This window comes from Scyliorhinus torazame, unplaced genomic scaffold, assembly GCF_047496885.1.
Source record: "Scyliorhinus torazame isolate Kashiwa2021f unplaced genomic scaffold, sScyTor2.1 scaffold_1221, whole genome shotgun sequence".
In the NCBI taxonomy this organism is placed as follows: domain Eukaryota; kingdom Metazoa; phylum Chordata; class Chondrichthyes; order Carcharhiniformes; family Scyliorhinidae; genus Scyliorhinus; species Scyliorhinus torazame.
Window position 1 is genome coordinate 36,001 of NW_027308948.1, and position 20,907 is coordinate 56,907.

Genomic DNA, 20,907 nt, shown 5'->3' on the forward strand with positions numbered 1-20,907 from the left:
AAAGGTCTTTGAGTCGGGTCCCTCTGGGTTCCTAATTAGATTATACATCTGGGGCCCGTAAACTGTCAGAAGTATTACCTTCTGCTTGTCCTCGCCTTTGATCTTGTTTGCGGTAAAAAGGTAGTAGAACCGTTCGATGTACTACCTCCAATCCTCAACCCTTGGTCAAACGGTTCTAGTTCACCGAAACAAGCATTTTCACTCATGTTTCAATGGTTCCCGACTCTCTTTGCAGCTTCTTACCTTTTTAAACTTCTCCTTCCTCCCCCATTCAAACCACGACGAACTGCAGGCTGAGATCGAACCCTCCACCTCCCCGCCAATGTGGCGGCTCAGATCTCAATATAACAGGTCGAGTCACCTCAGCTCCGGGGTCCACCACGCCAGGGGTCCCGCTCCCAGGGCCTCGCGCAAACTCCCCACCAGCCGGGTCTTGTATGCTTCCACATGACAGGCCTCAAGCCGTCCATACGGACTGGCAAACCCGCCACCGCCAACCCCCCCCCCCCCCCCCAAGAGGCCACGCTATGCCGTCCAGCATTCACAGTATTTTGATTTTCTGTTTGTGTGGGTACATATTGCCAGTTGTCGTCGAGGTAGCTCTCACTGGAGCCTTTCCACCCGGGTTTGCTACCTCCCTCCTGCGGTTCTACGCTCGTTTCTCCTTCAAAGGGAGAAAGCCGAGAATTCCGGGTGTGGAAAATGGATCAATTGGAGATGGGGAAAGGACAGCGTTATGGGCGGTGATTGTGAGAGATGGGTGTGAGATGGCAATAAGATTAATGTGAGTATTGGTTGTCCAGATGGGAATTGAAGGAGGTGACTGCAGAGGGGAATGAGTGGAGTTGTAAGATGTGTAGGTCTTAGGAATCCCAATGCTGAGAATGTCAGAGTGCGGGTCTCGACAACTGGAGATGTTCACCTTTCCCGCCCTCCAGAGCTCACTGAACGTCTTGGGGGCACTATCTCCAGGTCTCTTCCTCAGCCACTTGCCTGCTTGGGCTGAGAGACTGGTCACATTGCTTCATTTCAATCCCTCAGGTCCTGCAGAACCTTGAGGCCAGAATGCATTTGCGATCTCAAACCCAGAATGTGGGGCAAGTGGAGAATCAACCTATTTTTGTCAACCCAACCACCCTGCGTTGACTGAGAACCCAGCAGCAGGATGCTGATGACTGTTATATTATATTGCCACTCCAGGTGCCATGTTATATTGCTGGGTTTAAAGTAATAAATGTTGTTACGACCTGTAGGTGATGTTGAAGAACACGCGAGTCTTTGAAGTAAACTGAAAGAATTTATTAAGTAACGATAAAACTAATAAATGAGTTTGACACTCCACTGAACTAACTCTTGCAATAAAGTCAGGATAACTAACTGTACAAACTGTATCTGAACTACAGCTGATGGCTAGGCTGTGACCTCACTCTGTTACACTGCTGCTATCTGGTAACTCTTGCATGGAAAAAGAGCTGAAAGAGCTGGGGCTTCTGGGAACTCAGTTATATAATGGAGCTAGTAATGCCCTCTAGTGGTAGTGCCACAGCTAGGTTTTGTGATTAATCCTTTAGTTACATGTCTGTCTACATATCATTACAATGACGTCGCTGAGTTAAAGAACCACAGTGCATTGCAAATAGTTTGCCAGTACCGGCCGCCCTGCTGCAAATGGGTCCAATTAGGTAAAATTTGACCCATTGAATTCCACCTTGTTACACACAGACTGGGGTTGATTAGCATCAGTCAAAAGTACATCCAAATCCAGACCACTGCTCTAGTTTCCCTGAAATAGTCGTGACGTGCCTGGCACAATACACGTGTCTGGGAAAATCGAATGACATTTACATCTGCAAGTACCACCAGGTAAAATCTATACAAGTTAACCAGCCATAGTTCAGAAGTTAAAGGATTTGAACAGCTTTGGGAATTCACCACTTCTCGCTGTCACTTTTCTTAATCCAGAACAGATAGTCAAAAGCATAATCAAAAGAACAAAACACAGCAGTCAGGATGTGTGCACCAACTTCTGATTTCAGAGGCTGACTGTTAGAGTGAGGTAAACCACACATGGAACTGCCGTGCAGTCCGGGTTAAAGTCAAACTTCCCATGAACAAATGCTCGGTTAGGGCAGCACGGTGGCCTAGTGGTTAGCACAGCTGCTTCACGGCGCCGAGGTCCCAGGTTCGATCCCGGCTCTGGGTCACTGTCCGTGTGGAGTTTGCTCATTCTCCCCGTGTCTGCGTGGGTTTCGCCCCCACAACCCAAGAATGTGCAGAGTAGGTGGATTGGCCACACTAAATTGTCCCTTAATTAGATAAAATAATTGGGTAATCTAAATTTAAAAAAAAAACAAATGCTCGGTTTGCTCAAATTATCTGAAACTATTTGGAAGGAACTGAAGATGGGTGTCACAGTGGTTAGCACTGCTGCCTCTCAGCGGCAGGGTCCTGGGTTCGATTCCAGCCTTGGGTCACTGTGCGGAGTCTGCATGTTCTCCCCGTGTCTGCGTAGGTTTCCTCCGGGTCCTCCGGTTTCCTCCCACAGTCCGAAGATGTGCAGGTTACGGGTATCGAGCCTGGGTGTGGGTGGGGTGCTCCTCTGAAGGGTACGGTGCAGACTCGATGGGCTGAATGGCCTCCTTTCGCACTGTAGGGATTCTATGATTGAACTAGTCCAGGAAAATAAGCAAAAAGGATGTTAAAGATGGAAAGGTTTCTGATTCATCTCCATTTCTAAATGACAATGGAATCTACAGATTCTCAGAAGTCACACATTCTTTACAAAAGTCAATCAACGAGAAATAATGCCTTAATAAGACTTTGTGAATACAGAAAAAAGTAACACTCACCACCCAGATCATATGGACACTGAACAATCATTAAACTTGTAGTGTTTGTGGTTGTCTGTTTCTTTAAGACATTACAGGCGAAAAGAATCGCCTGACTTGAGGGACCAATGGTAACCAAGGGTGAGTGATCATTCTAGAGGGTGGAGTCCTCTCTTGGGCAGAATTCATCTGGAAGACATGAAATAAACATGTATGGGCTGGAGTGGCAGCTCTGTGCTACTCCATGGCAATCCTGCACTGCATACCTCCTGTGCCCAGTTACTGTTTATTAGTAAACACTTTCTTGTTCCGAATGAAGTTTGAAGACTTTTGACAAAGCCATAATTGTGCCACAATACAGAACAAAACAAGATTTTTAAAAAATAATAATTTATGGGATGTGGGCGTCGCTGGTTAGGCCAGCATTTATTGCCCATCCCTAGTTGCCCTTCAGAAGGTGATGGTGAGCTGCCTTCTTGAACCGCTGCAGTCCTTCAGGTGTAGGTACACCCACTATGCTGTTAGGGAGAGAGTTCCAGGATTTTCTTTCCCCAGCAACAATATTTCCACTTGGAGGAGAACCAGTTGGTGGTGTTCCCAGGTATTTGCTGCTCTTGTCCTTCTAGATGGTAGTGGTCGTGGGTTTGGAAGGTGTTGCTTAAGGAACCTTGGTGCTGTGCATCTTGTAGATGGTACATGGTGTTGTCACTGTTTGTCGGTGGTGGAGGGGTTGAATGTTTGTGGAAGGGGGAGCATTCAAGCGGGGCTGCTTTGTCCTGGATAGTGTTGAGCTTCTTGAGTATTGTTGGAGCTGGAGTCATCCAGGCAAGTGGAGAGTATTCCATTACACTCCTGACTTGTGCCTTGTAGATGGTGGACAGGCTATGGGGGGGGTCAGGATGTTGGGTTACTTGCCGTAGGATTTCTAGCCTTTGACCTGCCCTGGTAGCCACAGTATTAATGTGGCTAGTCCAGTTCAGTTTCTGATCAATGGTAACCCCCAGGATGTTGATTGTGGGGGATTTAGCGATGGTGATGCCATTGAATGTCAATGGGTGGTGGTTAGTTCCTCTCTTGCCTGGCACTTGTGTGGCACGAATGTAACTTGCCACATGTCACTTGGAGCAGCACGGTAGCACAAGTGGATAGCACTGCGGCTTCACAGCGTCAGGGTCCCAGGTTCGATTCCCGGCTTGGGTCACTGTCTGTGCGGAGTCTGCACGCTTTCCCCGTGTGTGCGTGGGTTTCCTCCGGGTGCTCCGGTTTCCTCCCACAGTCCAAAGACGTGCAGGTTAGGTGGATTGGCCATGATAAATTGCCCTTAGTGACCAAAAAGGTTAGTTGGGGTTACGGGGATAGGGTGGAAGTGAGGGCTTAAGTGGGTCGGTGCAGACTCGATGGGCCAAATGGCCTCCTTCTGCACTGTATGTTCTGTGTCGGCCCAAGCCTAGATATTGACCAGGTCTTGTTGCATTTGGACATGGTCTGCTTCATTATCCAAGGAGTCATGAATGGTGCTGAACATTGTGCAGTCATCCACAAACATCCCCACTTCTGACCTTATGATGGAAGGGGGGCCATTGATGAAGCAACTGATGATGGTGGGGCCGAGGACACTACCCTGAGGAACTCCTGCAGTGATATCCTGGAGCTGAGATGTTGAGATGTAAACACAAAATACAATGCAACAGATTAACTGCAGTGAAAACCAATCGAAGAATGAAATTCATCACACTATCAGCATCAACTGCTGGAAATCCACCAGAACGAACAATAAAAAACCTGCTCGTAGGAAAGCAGTGACTCAGAGCTGGAAGTGAAGCACTGAAGGACCACTTCTCCCAGAAATGCACTGATTCAGAAAGTTTGTTTGATACTTTTTTTTAAATTGTTCAAATGCTGGCTAACATTCAGAAATAAAACAGTGTGTGGCAAATGAGCCTCTGAATGACAATATAATTACCGAATTATTGTTATTGAACCAATTAATTTTTGTTCAGTCAGAAATGTTTAAGGGGTCGATATGGGCTGAAAGTGAGGGTTGTGTGGGCGGGCGGTGCACTCAATCAGATCGCAAATTGTCCAGGTCTGCGCAGCAAGAGAGCGGGCAGATTTCAACCCCGTGGGAAGTGACAGATGATAGGGCAGTGGGATGCCGGGCAGCATTTCAAGTGCACAATCTAACACTGCAAACAGGAACAGACAGTTGGAAAATGCGCAATGAGAAAACATGAAAAAAATGATGAATAGCTTTTGTGGCGTTAAAGAGGAATACATGTGGGATGGTAAAGGAGCTGCCTCTGACATGGCAACATGATTGGGGCTGGGAAGCATCTTAAACAACAAATGGCATGGAGATTCAAAAATATCCCTGATATCAATCAGTTTCATTGGATTGTACATTAATTAGAATATATTTGAGTAAACATGATATCAAGAAGATTAAAGAAGATTCTTATTCAAACTGTGTTTAGTTGTTGAGACAGGACAGTTAAATCAACTAATTGTTCAGACTTTTACCCAATAGCATTGATCTTAAATTAAAGCATTATATGCTGAGGAGAAATGAACAATTGGCCACGTTTAATTGGTATCAGACTGAAATATTTGCCACATATTCTCTAGCTACAAAAAAAACCTGCTTTCCTCATTATTACTCATCTGGATCACTTGCTGAAAATTGACAAATAATATTAATCTTTATTGTTGTCACACGTAGGCTTACATTAACACTGCGGTGAAGTTACTGTGAAAATCCCCTAGTCGCCACACTCCGGCGCTAGTTCGGGTACACTGAGGGAGAATTCAGAATGTCCAATTCACCTAACAGCACGTCTTTCAATACTTGTGGGAGGAAACCGGAGCACCCGGAAGAACCCCACGCAGATATAGGGAGAACGTGCAGACTTCGCACAGACAGTGACCCAAACCAGGAATCGAACCCGGGACCCTGGCGCTGTGAAGCAACAGTGCTAACCACTGTGCCACCGTGCCGCCCTAGTGTGCATTGAGATCGCAAATGCAACATTTTGCTTTCGGAAGCTCGATTGTTATAAACAGGCATCAATTCTAAAAGTAGCAACAGGTTAATTTTGAGAGGCAAAGATTGTCTGAATCTTGTTTACACCGCAGGCCTGTGGAGATCACATTCACTTTGGATCAGGATCACCCTAATTGAATGTCTTCTGAGAGCATTTGTACCGAGGGCAGACCATATTGTATTCAGGAGGTCAAGCAACATTGAATTAACTGAGTCCAATGCTTCTGATGAGTTGGTTACAAGAGTTGGTAGAAATTACTGTCGAGCATTTAAATAAGTTGCATCCAAACTTCCAGTTTTCAATACAGGCCAGTCTAAGATTCAGTTTTAATTGTGAAATATATCCTGTATTTGCACATTTAAAGCGTATGGCTAAATCCTGAATAAGATTTCAAAGTTAAGCCATATCAGTATCATTAAAGGATATTCACATTTTGGATATAAATCGGTAAGAATTGAATCATACGTATTCTATTTTGCTGTCAATGCTGTATTCTACCACGTTGGAGTGAGTGGTGGAGGGTTAAATCGGTATTTCAATTGCAGTTGTTAATTATCTTCACACATTCTGTTTTCCCTTTGAGGAATAGTGGGGGAGAATTATCAGGCTGATTGTCAAACCGTTGAAACACATCACAGACAATGTGACACACAAGCCCTGGATTGGGGCTTGAAACCAGAGTTTCTAGCTCAGTATGTCGTGCTCAGAGGCAGGGGCTGTACCGACTCGATCACAAGACCTCCCTCTAATTGCTATTGTGGGAAGACGGAAGTGATTCATGTTACAAATGGAAGGAGGCTGGGTAACAATGCAATGACTGTAGCAGGGAAGTCTCTGAATCACATTATCTCACTAAAACCCTCTTTTAGTTCTGGTAGGTAAACTTGTGCTGGTAACAGATTGCTGACAGACTGGGTTAAAATGGAACTCCTGCAGGGTAGCACGGTGGCGGAGTGGTTAGCATTGCGGTCTCACGGCGCCGAGGTCCTAGGTTCGATCCCGGCTCTGGGTCACTCTGTGTGGAGTTTGCACATTCTCCCAGTGTTTGCGTGGGTTTCACCCCCACAACCCAAGGATGTGCAGGCTAGGTGGATTGGCCACGATAAATTGCCCCTTAATTGGATAAAATGAATTGGCTACACTAATTTTTTTTTTAATGGAACTCTTGCAACATTAGTTCTGCTGCTTCAGGTTTAATCATTTTAAATCACAAAGTACTGCTACGTTCCTGATCAATGCATGGCAACTTCAGAGCAGCACAGTGGTTAGCACTGCTGCCTTACAGCACCAGGGACCCGGGTTTGATTCTGGCCACGGGTGACTACCTGAGTGGAGTTTGCATCTTCTCCTCGTGGAGTCTGCGTGGGTTTCCTCTGCTGGGTGCTCCAGCTTCCTCCCACATTCCAAAGATATGCCGGTCAGGTGGGGTTGTGGGGATCGAGCGGGAGTGTTGGCCTGGGTAGGGAGTTCTTTCAGAGGGCCGGTGTGGACTCGATGGGCCAAATGGCCTCCTTCTGCACTCTGTGATTCTATGAACTCTATAATTATCTTGGATCTAGACCTATAAAACTCTATTCTGCATCTGAAGCTGGTGCTGTAGCTTGGTGAAGTTTAGTCCTTTGTTGCCTGTCTGCTCCCTCCCTTTCTTCCCTCATTCCATTCTGTCCCTTGTAAGAGATTAAAGGTCAGAAATTGGATACACTAGCAACTGTTTAACATGGATCAATCACATAGGCACATATAAAAGAACAACTTTTTCAATAAACCCTCACCTTTTGTATGAACAGAAACAATAAACCAAGGGTGCTGTTGTTTATCAAAAATTAGTTATAGGGACTATTGCCATTGCAGTACCTATTGTACTGATATCTCATGTGATCAGGTTGCCCAATCAGGGTCTTCTGTAGGCTTAGCATAACTATTGTGTAATGACACGAAGCACCGCACAGGTTAATCTCATTTTTAAAAAAAAGTGCTGTTCATCCATAATATCTTCTAATCCCGAGGAAATCATTTCTCCAGAGATACCGACTTACTATTTCCAGTCCTTTTTTGTTGTTGGTAATTTCAGCCGAAATTATTTCTCGCAGTCTATCTCACATATGCCTCCTCAATGCTGACTTATTGATTCTGTCTTCAGAGCAAGCCAGATCTCTGCTCTCCTGCAGGACTCGGAGGCAGTGTGATACTTTGAGCTGATCTATAATCTAGGTTTGAACAGGTCGTTGGATATGGGCAGAACTCTCGTGTGAATTACTGTACTTTGTGGGCTGCAGGCCCCTGCATCAAGAATCTATTTCTTGAAAGCTAACATATATTTAAAAAGGAAGATTCTACAAGGTTATCATTTTCTATGACAAAAAGAAAATGTTACTCCTTGTGTTGCACCGTTGCTGTATTTCACCCAGTGGAAAAATCTTATTACATAGAATCATAGAATTTACAGTGCAGAAGGAGGCCATTCGGCCCATCGAGTCTGCACTGGCCCTTGGAAAGAGCATCCTACCCAAGGTCAACAACTCCACCCTATCCCCATAACCCAGTAACCCCACCCAACACTAAGGGCAATTTTGGACACGAAGGGCAATTTAGCGTGGCCAATCCACCTAACCTGCACATCTTTGGACTGTGGTAGGAAACCGGAGCACCCGGAGGAAACCCACGCACGCACGGGGAGGATGTGCAGACTCCACACAGACAGTGACCCAAGCCGGAATCGAACCTGGGGCCCAGGAGCTGTGAAGCAATTGTGCTATCCACAAGGCTACCGTGCTGCCCATATTTTGTGTTGTGTAGTATGTAAATTGTCTTTACAGAACATTAATACACACTCTGTTTTAATAGAACGTGTGTCGATGCTGTTTTGAATATATTAATGCACTCCACCTCATATTCTGCCTTCAGATGTTGAGTTCAATAAAATCAAACTTTGACTCAATCACCAGAGGCTGACGCTGTCAATCCACATTTCTTTTGTGCAGCTGCACCAACAGCAGGATCTGGGATATGGTCCAAATCAGGAATTGCAATATGAATGATGCTAAATAGTCTCTTTAGTGAAATAACAGTGGGCTACAAGTCTCATCTTTTTGCTTTGCACAGCTGTGAGATGCAGTTAGTTCTGATTAAAATTTGGTTTCAGATATATTTTGAATAATGCAAATTCTGTGTCAATGCAAATGGTGCCAGTGGCCAGCCCCCCTTCACCCAACAGAACGTAAGTACAAGATGGGCCATTTACTCTTGCCCATTTTGTTCATGTGCAATAACATTGCAAATGCCTTGGGTACTTTTGTTGAAATTATCAAAGACCATAAGACATAGGAGCAGAATTAGGCCACTCGGCCCATCGAGTCTGCTCCGCCATTCAATCATGGCTGATACTTTTCTAATCCCCATTCTCCTGCCTTCTCCCCATAACCCCTGATCCCCTTATTAATCAAGAACCTATCTATCTCTGTCTTAAAGATGCTCAGTGATTTGGCCTCCACAGCCTTCTGCGGCAAAGTGTTCCACAGATTCACCACCCTCTGGCTGAAAAGGTTCCTCCTCATCTCAGTTTTAAAGGATCGTCCCTTTAGTCTGAGATGGTGTCCTCTGGTTCTAGTTTTTCCTACAAGTGGAAACATCCTCTCCACGTCCACTCTATCCAGGCCTCGCAGTATCCTGTAAGTTTCAATAAGATCCCCCCACATCCTCCTAACACATCCCCCCACATCTCTTTGTTCTTTTAGAGGGATGCAGCACAAGGAAGTGCTGAGGGTTTTGGCAAAGGTTGGTATCATGACCGGTACAGGCTTGGAGGGCCGAAGGGCCTGTTCCTGTGCTGGATTGTTCTTTGGGTTTGGACGCAAGTACGGGGACTGGATCTTCCTTCCTTCCTGATGTCGGGTCCCTTGCTTAGACATTGAGTGCCATGGAACGTGAGAGTGCCTTCCCACGGGAGCTTGTAACCAACTCTGCATGTGTTTGTTTGTCCTGCTTGCTGCATGGTGGGCATCCTGCCTGCTTCTGGGTTAATATCAGCGGTAGCAAGATGGGGCTTTAAGTGGACATTAAGTGCCCACTTAAAGGCCTGAGTTGGCGGAGAGGTGAGTGGGCTTTCTACAGGCTTTCCTACCAGAGACACAATTGGGGTGGAGGCGCGACAGTAGCCATGTCCCGACCTGTCAGACAAATGATTAAATGCCCCCTGCTACCCACCTCGCCATGGACGAGGGGGCAAAATTCCACCCACCAATTTGCTGGAGACCTATCGAACAATTTTTCCGGTCAACACTTGCTTCCTAATTTTTCTTTACGTAAATTTATTTTCCCTGTTTTGTGGACTCTCGTGCACGTGTGTTTGTCACTTTGGATTACAGAAACATTTATGAATTGTGTTATATCGCCAGAGGAGGCTTTCAGTTGGTGACTCCCTGTTCTTGCCTGAAAATGAGTGGCCAGCAGTTGGACAAGGAGAGGGGAATTAGGCAGTCCAGCAGAGTTAGCTTTCAGGCTATCCTTCAAACAAGTGCCCAATACTCTTGCCTGAATCAGGTAGGGAGCTGGTTCTGCTAATTATGTTTCTACAGCTGTGGTGAGATCAATCAACCACAGCTGTTCATTGTATTAATGGCAAATGCTTTGATCCTCTTAACATCGCTTAATCTAATCCAAATTACGAATCAAGCATTGACAGGCACATCAAATAAAGAATAACAACTTATAACGTGGTAAAACTGTAAGTCAAATAAAGCTAGCACTCCCCTTCAAGCCGTGTAAGCAGACTCCTGCTGAGCTGAGTCCATTATCCACTCTTGAAGTTCAGCCAAACATTCATAATGAGGCCACCTGGCAACTTTATTAACAGAAGCAGTTTGAACAGATGGCCAGACATCTTTATTTTCGGATGGCATGATTATGAATGTTTGGTTGAACTCCGAAAGTGGCTACTGGACTCAGCTCACCAGGTTTGCATAGCTTGAAGGAAAGTTCTAGACTTGACTTCTTGATAGCTTTACAGGGTTGTAATAAGTTTTTCTTTCTATAATAACATTGCAATGCCTGTTTGATTATTTGGAAAAGGTCAAAAGGATTAAAGCTTTCCGTATCGATACGAGGAAAGACCATCGTTGATTGGTGCTTCTTTCTAGTCTGAGATTTTGTCCTTCAGACATGGGCACTTGACAGGTGCGAAACATGCTCCCGGCCGTGATCTGCCATTGAGCGCAGTCTGACACTGGATGACCAATTAGTGGTCAACTAGCACTGGAAAAGACTGAGTGCTGCCGTGGAGGGCAGGAAGAGGGCAGCAGAGAGAAACAGGAGGGTGCAGGCTGGCACTTCCACTGTGTCCCCACAGGGGACATCCTGTCCTGGGTTGAGTTTACAGATTAAAAGGCTGCCTTGCCTGCCAGTCCCTAAAGCATATAGGCAATGTAAAATTCAATGTAAATCATTTAAATTGGCTCCTTGATTGTCAGCAGGCAGGCTTTGAATCTCGCGCCCACCAGTCGACCGAAATATCACGCAAAGTGCACGATAATATCGTCTCGTGTGATTTCATGCGGGTCTGGTATGCGCCTGCACATAATACTCTTGCCTATGAGATTGTAAGATTAGCAGTTATTTTACAAAGGAGGGGTTTCAAAGCCCCTTTGCTAATTGGGTCAGTTTCAGGAGCATTTCAAGGGCTTGCCAGACTTGCCAATGTTGCGTTGGTTCTGTTCATAGTCGCTACTTGAAGAATGGGAATGGAGGATGCTTGGGGCATGAATGAGGCATGGGGGTAATGGAAGGCGTGTGGTAAGGCAAGGGGGTGCGGAGGATGTAAGTAAGTGATACAAGGGGACATGGGGTGAGGGAGGGTGTGGCATGAAGATGTGAGGGCTCTGGAGCCTAACAACCAAGTAGAGGACTGTGTTGCTATATTAGAGGACTGAGGTGGGCTTTCTAACCAGCCGCCTTAGCACCTGCACGACTCCTTCATTGCCCTGGAGCTGCTGAGGGAGTTGGTTGACACGAACCTTGCCCACCAATGTCTCACAGAGATGTAACTACCATGGGGAGTGGGAGCATGTAATGGGTTTTAGATTGCAAAGTCAGAAAATGGTCCAAATTGCATTCCTGACGCAGATGGGAAGATCAAACCGAATATCCTTGCTGCCTGCAACTCTCCAGCATAACAACGAAGCTAGTGGGCGGGCACCCAATGCATAGTTCCCCATTCATCACATTCAGATTCCGAGGTATGTGCGGAAAAGACCCCCTGCGAGTCACTTCCAATTGAACTGGAGAGGAGCATCGGAAATCACAATTCCATCATCACAAATTATTTCTCAATGTACACATTGAAGCTCATGGCAGTAAAGATCGCAGGGAGTTTCAGCCTCACAACAGCCATTAAGATCTCTGAGTGCCGCATGTAAATACTAACCACAGCATGTCCATTCTGACCCTCCCGCAGGAATCCTCTCAATCTTTGTTGGAATTGAAAGATGAATGTGTCATGAACATCACAGCACATACACACATACATAATGATAGACAGAGCAACGGACCAATTAGCACACATAACACGACAGCCAATCACAGACAAGAGCATACACAGTACAGAACAAGAAACACAACACTTCCTGGGCAGTCCATCAGGAGACGGCACAGGGCAATGACCTCCAAGCCAGACACTCAGACAGTCACCACGTGCTGAGTACCAAGTTTGTTATATAAATAGTTTAAAGGAATAAAACTGCGTTGTACCAATCGCAACCGTGTTGGTTCGTCTGTATCTCAGAGCACCCAACACTTCATGGTACCAGAAGTGAATCAAAACCTACCCACAAATCTGCCATCCTGCGCCATGGACACCGTCAACACACCGCAGCCGTTGCAAGTCGCTGGGAACCTTGGCATTAATTGGACGCTGTTCAAGCAGCGCTTCGAACTCTTTATGGAAGCCAACGAAAAACAGGGCACCTCGGACAAAAGGAAGATCGCCATCCTCCTCACCACCGCAGGTCAGCACGCCATCCATGTATACAACTCCCTGGTGTTCGCGGAAGGCGAGGACAAATCTAAATATGACACGGTCCTCCTCAAGCTCGACCAACACTTCAACGTTGAGGTCAACGAGAGCTTTGAGAGGTATGTCTTCCAGCAGCGCCTGCAAGGTAAGGATGAGCTCTTTCAGTCCTTCCTGACACATCTCCGCATACTCGCGCAGTCCTGCGGTTACGTCACCACCTCAGAGTCCATGATCCGGGACCAGATCGTTTTTGGGGTTGCCTCTGGCAGCCTACGCCAGCAGCTTCTAAAAATAAAAGGCCTGATCTTAGCATCTGCAGTTGAAGCCTGTGTCCTGCACGAGAAGGCGACTAGCCGCTATGCCCAATTTTAGGTGACCGAATCGGCGCGGAGGGGGTCCTACGCGACCGGATCGGCGAGCCAGGTGCCCCACGAGGCCGAACGGGTCCAGGCGATCGAGTTTCTCCCGGCCCACGGCCCGGACGAGGGCGGCCGTTTGACGCGCTTTTCGAGGCCTCCCGCGCTTGTGCACGCCAAAACCTACGGCAATACTGAGGGACGTGATGCGCAGGCGCGCTCGACGCAAGACCGAACTGCGCATGCGCAGTGGAGTAACGAACGCCATGACGTCACGACGTGCAGCAACTGTGGAGCTGCACATTTAAAAGGGCGATGTCCTGCAAAAACCCGACAATGCCTACGCTGTGGCAAGGTGGGCCACTACGCTGCCTACTGTCGAGCGGCTCAACCTGTTGATCTTCCGCATCTCTGACAACCTCGCAGGAACGTGCGGACCATTCAGCCTCCACATTACGACATCCAAACCGATGACACAGATGACTAAGACGCCTTCCGGGTTGCGGTCATTGATGGGAACCGGGTCAACACAATCAATCCGGGTGATGAATGGTGTGCCACCCTGACAGTCAACCCGAATTCGCCGCCCACCTACTAGACTGGACTTATGAGACTGTTTACATGTTGAACTCATGCAACCACTGTTTTAACATGTCTATGTTCTTCTCGTTACAGGCATTCGTTTTATCGTTCCACATTTCCACGGTTTTCTTTTTTGTTATGGTACAACCTCATTAGTATGTCACACCCGACATCGCCCCTTGTATATAGTTAAGCCCCATGTACATGCTGTAAATATTACACACACACACATTTAGCTGCACTCAGTACACATTTCTATTTATAACCACGTAGGCACATAATCTTGTAAAAAAGGGGGGATGTCATGATATTCAAGTGAACATCACAGCACGTACACACATACATAATGATAGACAGAGCAACGGACCAATTAACACACGTAACGCAACAGCCAATCACAGACAAGAGCATACACAGTACAAAACAAGAAACACAACACTTCCTGGGCAGTCCATCAGGAGACGGCACAGGGCAAGGACCTCAAAGCCAGACACTCACACACTCACCATGTGCTGAGTATCAAGTTTGTTATATAAATAGTTTAAAGGAATAAAACTGCGTTGTACCAATCGCAACCGTGTTGGTTACGACCAATGGGCAGTCAAGACACCCAGAGGTGACACTACCACAAGGTGGCGACCCATATAAAAGGACAGGGCACACATGCTCTTTCTCTTTCCATAGGCGACACTCCGGGAGACAAGGGCAGATCAGGAAGCATCACACCCACCGCATGGATTAGAGCAGACTGGTTAGTTAGATTGAGTTACCATAGCAAGATCAGCAGGAGAGTCAAACTCAAGTAGGAGAATTGTTAACTGTTCAATAAATGTGTTAAACCTATCTCCAAGTCTGAACCTTCCTTTGTCAGAGTATACATCAAGGAAGCAGCTTATGCTACGTGAAGAAGCTTAACACAACACCCAGGTGTGGGCTGGGAGTGGGAGACCCTTCGGGGAGGTGTAAATAGTAAGGAGAATAAATCAAAACCTTTCTACTGTCATCGCTTCTGAATGGTCGCTTGCCTGGGACTTTCCAGTTCCCTTCATTAATTTATTTTAAATTTTTAAAATTTATTTTATTTTATAAATTTAGAGTACCCAATTAATCTTTTCCAATTCAGGGGCAATTTAGCATCAGCAATCCACCTACCCTGCACATCTTTGGGTTGTGGGGGCGAAACCCACGCAGACACGGGGAGAATGTGCAAACTCCACACGGACAGTGACCCAGAGCCGGGATCGAACCTGGGACCTCGGCGCCGTGAGGCAGCAGGGCTAACCCACTGTGCTGCCCTTTCCAATTCCCGTTATGCTTCCTTCTTGCCAATTGGCTATTTTCTACTTTCAGTATTCACCAGTTATATTTGGCAAAAACCTTTCTCCCGGTTCCGTGCCGCCGTGGATGATATTGAACAGAAGCAACAAGGAGAGGCAGAGAGAGCAAGAGAAAGAAAAAAAAAAACAGGGAGGCAGGAGAACGGGGGGAAAGCAGTCAAGGAGGGAGGGGGAGGAAGAAAAGAAGAGGCGATGGACAATTCTGAGCAAGAGATGTGTTTTACAGACACAATAGTGCTGGGACCTTACCTGAAGGGTTCTAAATGGTTATCAGTTTCTGGGGGGGGGGGGGGGTGGGGGGGAGGATCTGCGAGGGGGGTATGGTGAGCATGGCCTGAAAAGTTGAGCCAGCTGAAAATCCCCCAGTTTTTCCACACAATACTTGAGGTAAATCTACCATGAGGATTGTTAAAGTCACTAGGATTGAGCAAAGTGCCAAGAGCGGGAGAAACAAAGAAACCGTGGAACCCCTGGAGGAGTCCAGGAATCTGCTGCAGTTATACAAGCTTCCCACCCAATGATTTACTTACAGCAGCGGTTCCCAAACCCCTGGCACTCCTCCAGGGTGGGTCCGGCCAGGACTCGAGAGGAGCCAGGGCAGCGAGGGCCCCAGAGGAGTGTGAGTGGGGGTGGGTGAGAGTGTGGATGTGGCTCACAGTGTGGGTGTGGGTGAGAGTAGGCAAGGGTGAGAATGGGTGAGAATGAGGGTGGTTGAGGGTGAGAGTGGGTGAGAGTGGGTGAGGGTGATTCTGCATGCGGGACATAACCGTCTGATTCGTTAACTGCAGGGTTTCAAGTGGAAACAAGCACACTGAGCAATCATTAGCAAACATTCCTGTTTCTGACCTTTCAATGGAGGGTAGGTTATTGATGAAGCAGCTGAAGATGATTGGGGCAAGTCACTACATTCATACAAACATATGTAAATGTTAGAACCTGTCCGGGTCCTATTTGCTGGGGACAATTGGTTATCCCAGGGTTCTTGGGGAATATGAGTTCCCCCAATGAGGGAGGGGGTGGGGCAATCAGTAGTTGCAGTTGTATAAATAGAGCTGGCTAGTGTGGTATCAGCTGGGGAGAGGGAACCGGTCAGGAACCGCTGGATCATTGTAAATAAATTACTTTCTGTTTGACTCTATAAACTCGTGCTGGACTCTTCGTGGCCCTCACAAAAGTAAATACGAACATACATTTGAATTCTAAGCAGAAAGAGGCCATTCGGCCCTTCGAACCTGCTCCGTTATTCAATAAAATCATGGCTGATCTGTTTGTAACCTTAACCTCACATTCCCGCCTACCCCTGATAACCATTCACCCCCTCCCCTCCCACCCCCACCCTCCCCCCCATTAATCAAGAATCTGCTTTCAAAATATCTGAAGACTCTGCTTCCACTGCCTTTTCAGGAGGAGGGTTCTGGAGACTCACTCCCTTGCGGAGGAACTTCCACAGCGATGTCCTGGGGCAGAGATGATTTGCCTCCTACAACCACAACCATCTTCCTTTGCGCCAGGTGTGACTCCAACCGACATTTCCCATCCTGCTTCCCGTTGACTCCAGTTTTGCTCGAGCTCCTTGATGCCACACTGGGGTCACATGCCGCCCTGACGTCAAGGGGCAGCTATTCCCATCCCACCTCTGGAGTTCAGCTGCTGCCCGGTTTAGGACTTCCTGGCAAGTGGAATATTGTGGCATCAGCGATTAGAACCATATTTGCCTAAGGGAACCCCCCCCCCCTTTGCAAGCAGGGCAGCACGGTAGCACAAGTGGATAGCACTGTGGCTTCACAGCGCCAGGGCCCCAGGTTCGATTCCCCGCTGGGTCACTGTCTGTGCGGAGTCTGCACGTTCTCCCCGTGTCTGTGTGGGTTTCCTCCGGGTGCTCCGGTTTCCTCCCACAGTCCAAAGACGTGCAGGTTAGGTGGATTGGCCATGATAAATTGCCCTTATTGTCCAAAAAGGTTAGGAGGGGTAAGTGGGTTATGGGGATAGGGTGGGAGTGAGGGCTTAAGTGGGACGGTGCAGACTCGATGGGCTGAATGGCCTCCTTCTGCACTGTTTGTTCTGTGTCTTATGAGCACAGCATCCACTGGGCACCTGTGTCAGCCTTTAGCCACAATAACCCCTATTTTACTCTCATTGTACAGCCAAAAGAGGTTCACATACACGGCAGAGGCAATGGCCCTGATAATTATTTGGATGGGATTTTGAAAGGAAGAGGCTGGGAGTTCAGGTGGGGAACACTGTGGAGTCTTACCCCCACCCATAATATGTGTGGTTATTTTTTTGACAGGGTTCCTGCCTGGGAGCCAATCTGATTGACAGGCTAGGCTCCCTGTTGAGCAACAAAGAGGTGGCCACCCAGGAGAAGAGAGGTTTCCTGTTCCTCGGGTAGAAATCGTGAGGCCAATTAGAAAGCTTTATTTGCAGGGCAGCACGGTGGCGCAGGGGTTAGCACTGCAGCCTCACGGCGCCGAGGTCCCAGGTTCGATCCCGGCTCTGGGTCACTCTCCGTGTAGAGTTTGCACATTCTCCCCGTGTCTGCGTGGGTTTCCTCCGGGTGCTCCGGTTTCCTCCCACAGTCCAAAGATGTGCGGGTTGGGTGAATTGGCTAATGATAAATTGCCCTTAATGTCAAATTGCCCTTGGTGTTGGGTGGAGGTGTTGAGTTTGGGTAGGGTGCTCTTTCCAAGAGCTGGTGCAGACTCAAAGGGCCGAATGGCCTCCTTCTGCACTGTAAATTCAATGATAATCTATGATTAATCTAGGACAAAGGTTCGGCACAACATCGTGGGCCGAAGGGCCTGTTCTGTGCTGTATTTTCTATGTTCTATGTTCTATGTTCTAACCCAAAAGATGTGCAAGCTAGGTGGATTGGCCGCACTAAATTGCCTCTTAATTGGAAAAAATAATGAATTTGGTACTCTAAAATTTTTTTTAAAAAAATAAAGCTTTGTTTGCATAGCTGGGAGGTGATCATGGGGCATTGGGTCGAAGTTGCAATCAGAGTTCGGGGGATCCGGGGTGGAGGGGGGGGGGTGATTGCAGGGGTGATCCGATTGTGAAAAGGAGTTCTATAACTGGTGGCATTTCAATAATTGGGAATGGGATACAATAAAGTGGAGTAGCAAATAGATTTGCATGGTGGGCTGAGGGGTACACTCCGACTCTCTTGGCCCACAAGCAGGTGCTGGAAAAGTACTTCTCCCTTCCATGCCTCGTCCTGAAGCCTGGGAAGCCAAGCATCCAATGTTAAAGCTGGAGGTGAGGTGAAAATGATGCATGCGACTTTATTAAATTATTTAAATGAGAAACCTGTCTCCTGAGTGCGGGTTGGAAGCCCACCTATGTTAAAACCGAACGTTGGCAGGTTCAAGGCTGTTTGGATTTGGGATAGAGGTTTCCAACATTTTTACATCCCAACGCAAACCAACCCGCGTTCACTGGTTAAAGTTACCACTGATGCATCCACATTGATCTGAATTAGAATCACCCCTTAAACCATGGGCAGCCCAGTGATCAGCACTGCTGCCTCACAGCGCGAGGGACCCAGGTTCGATTCCGGCCTCGGGTGACTGGCTGCGAGGAGTTTTCACTTTCTCCCCGTGCCTGCGTGGGTTTCCTCCGGGTGCTCCGGTTTCCTCCCACAGTCCAAAGATGCGCAGGTTAGGTGGATTGGCCACGCTAAATAGTGCCTTAGCGTCCAAAAGGTTAGGTGGGGTTACTGGGATAGGGCGGGGGATTGGGCCTCGGTAGGGCGCTCTTTCAGAGGGTAGGTGCAGACTTAATGGGCCAATTGGCCTCCTTCTGCACTGCAGGGGTTCTATGATTGCTATTGGTCTAGACTGTTTACATGAGCAAAGCAATCTCTCTGTACAACCTGAGACAAGCAATGGAACCTGGCACAGTTATGGGGCGGAATGCCTTCCTACTCGGAGAATAACAATTTAATGGACCACACCATTTGTTGAAAGAAAGGTTCACTTGCTGCATAATTAAAGAGATTATAGGCAGTAAATATTAAAGTGAATCAGCGACAGAGCTGAACCAAGGGCCTAATCTACCCTTTAATGAATTAGAACTAGAAGTACCGCTTCAAGCAGTGGGCCATAAATGTTAATGTTGCTTGCTGCTCCAGAACCGCCCCCCCCGTACAGGAGAGGACTGTCTAAGAAGAGGTGCCGCCCGTTATGAATGCTAATCGCACCCGACCATGTACATGGAGGCAGGAACACAACAAGCAAACGTGTCAGGTCTGGTCACTTTCCCAGGCAAATAACAAGCTAATGTATGAGCTCCACACAGAAGCGTTTCTAATCAACCTGCCACACAATGATAATGCACGCAAAGATCCCATCGCTACACCTCTTTCACTTCTTGACACATGCAGAATTCAACATTGCGCACTTTCCACTTGTGAAAAAACCTGGCAGTCTTGTACATTTCCATGTTTAAAGGTGTCCCCGAAAGTCCTCCAGCAAAGTTTGGTTTCATGATGCTCATCTAACTTACTTGCACACTTGGGTGATTGCAAGGTTCAAACTTGGATGTGACAGTATGTGTTCTTGAGATATTCAAGATCTTAATATTATTCGCCTCCTCGTCGGACAAGGTTGCACACCACTGAAGATCTGTTCAATGTTTGAGTGTTTTTGAGGGGTAACTATGGAAACTGTTGCTATGGGAAGCATTAGGGAGGTGGGGCAGTGGGTGAACTAGGAGCTTTTCTTCAAGGTTAATATTATCCATGTCCAAATGTTTTTTTCTAAAGTCACTCATTCCCTCTCACGCTGACATACACTCAACACAATATGACGGCACTTTTTGTATTCCTGTGAAAATAATAGTTAAAGGACTACCTTTTTAACATAGGGTTTTTCCTCTGTTTCAGTCGGTATCATCCCCAAACCTGGGTGCAGATGAAGCCAGCACCCTCATTACTCACTTCACGTCTTGCCAACATTATCACATAAACAACCACCCATTTACACAGCCTGAAGAGGTAGCACTGGGTGAATCATACAGCAAGAGCTTTCTTCAACTATAGAGGCTGGAGATAGAGAGCTCAACGTGACCTGTATGAGAGAGGTTGGTGCCTGAGCAGAATTATTTTCCAGAATTATTTGATCCTCTTCACCATACCCCGCACTGGTAGGATGATACAGTGCAGCGGGAGGATACAGTGCAGTGGGAGGATACAGTGCAGCGGGATGATACAGTGCAGCGGGAGGATACAGTGCAGCGGGAGGATACAGTGCAGCGGGAGGATACAGTGCAGCGGGAGGATACAGTGCAGCGGGAGGTCATTTAGCCGATTGTGCTTATCGAGGATATTTCAAAGAACTGTCTGATTGCCCCCCTGCTCATTTTGCATACCCTCGCAAATCTTTCCACTTCAATATTTCTCCAATTCCGGGCCGGAATTCTCTGACTGTTCACCGGCGGCGGGAATCTCTGGTCCCGCTGGCACGCAACGCCACCCGTGGGTTTGCCGGAGGCTTGAGCGGCTTCAATGGGAATTCCCATCGACACCAGCGACGAGAGAATCCCATCACCCGCTCCGCGTCCCGCTGCCGGGGAACACGCGGTAAGGAGGCCAGAGAATCCCGCCCCACCCCTTTGAAAGATCCTCCTCCTCATTCCTGTACCATGCTCTGAAATGGGCGTTGCCAATCATGGACGTCCGTTGAATTGCTCCATGATGATGCTAGACAAAGTGCTGTGGTGGTTTGCTGTTGCCTTCTCCAATCTAGCTGACCA

The 20,907-nt window shown here is 47.4% G+C and overlaps 1 long non-coding RNA gene across 1 annotated transcript; it reads right to left on the reverse strand.

Annotated features, from left to right (window-relative positions):
• Positions 1-1,311: 1,311 nt before the first annotated feature.
• LOC140407155 (uncharacterized) lies at positions 1,312-19,768 on the reverse strand. Its single transcript, XR_011939493.1, has 3 exons — positions 19,660-19,768; positions 2,850-3,017; positions 1,312-2,669 (listed from the first exon to the last, which is right to left on the reverse strand). It is a non-coding gene; the product is annotated as an uncharacterized lncRNA (long non-coding RNA).
• Between the last annotated feature and the right edge of the window lie 1,139 nt (positions 19,769-20,907).